Raw genomic sequence first — 1123 nt, forward strand, 5'->3', positions numbered from 1 at the left:
GTGCATCCCCCTCCCCGCACCCCATCCCGGTACAGCCCCTCGGGAGCGGGGCCGGGCGAGGGGGGAGTGGGCTCGGCCGCTGCCCCCTGGGATGGCGGAAACCCGGAGGGACTCAATGGTGTTATTCTAATGAGCGGTTAATGATTAACAATGATTAGTAAGAAAAATAGCGAGTTCGTGTTTTCGCCGCAAATTGAGCGTTCCTGGAGGTGCTCCGCGCTCGAAACTGAGTGGCCGCTGCCCCGGGAAAGGACAAGGATACTTGCCGCGCTCCGTCAGGGAGATTTGGTTCTCCTGCGAGGGTAAGGGACTACCGCCTGGGGTAGTCCCTGATCATGTCGTACCTCACCTGTCAGCTTGCTGTCAGCCTGCAGGTTCCACAACCTCTTTTCTGATCTGTCTATAATCGGTGGAAAGAGCAGATGTTGAAGTCTGGTTTTTGCTTTCAGGTCGGTTTCAGGATTGGAGGCTTGGTGATTGCCTGCTAACGAAAAAGAAAGAGGAAGGAAAATACAAAAAAAAAGGAAAGAAGGGGGGGGAAGGAAAGATAGAAAAAAGGAGAAGGAGAAAAGAAAAAGAAAAAGGAAAGGGAAAAAGGGGTAAGGAAAAAGGGAGAATAGAAAATCAAAAGAATAAAAGCAAAAATGAAAAAATAAAAAGAAGTTAAAAAGGAAAAGGAAAGATTTAAAAAAAAGGAAAACAATAAAAAAAGAACAAATTAACAAAGAAAAAAGGAAAAAGAAGGAAAATAAAAGGAAAATTAAAAAAAAAAAAAAAGAAGAAAAAACCTTAAGCTAAAAACCCTGTTAGAAAGAAAAGCACAACTTGTGTCCAAACTTAAGGCCTTATGAGTCTGAATTTAAGACATCTGTTAGCTATGGGCTCTGAAAAAATGGATGCTGGTTGCAAAAGTACTTCTGTATTTTTCTTCCCATTTGGTCTAATTGTGGGTTTCAGGTGAAAGGAAAGAAGAGAATAAACGCTTTAGTCCCTGGATCAAGACACTCATAACAGTTTCCTTACGGTCTATTTTCAGGACAGCTATTTATAAAGGATAATATTTTTGTGTCTGTGTCCCTTTGCTGATTGCATTCATATACACAAGTCAAAAAAGGTGCAGTGT

The sequence above is a fragment of the Anomalospiza imberbis genome, chromosome 2 (assembly GCF_031753505.1).
Source record: "Anomalospiza imberbis isolate Cuckoo-Finch-1a 21T00152 chromosome 2, ASM3175350v1, whole genome shotgun sequence".
Taxonomy (NCBI): Eukaryota; Metazoa; Chordata; class Aves; order Passeriformes; family Viduidae; genus Anomalospiza; species Anomalospiza imberbis.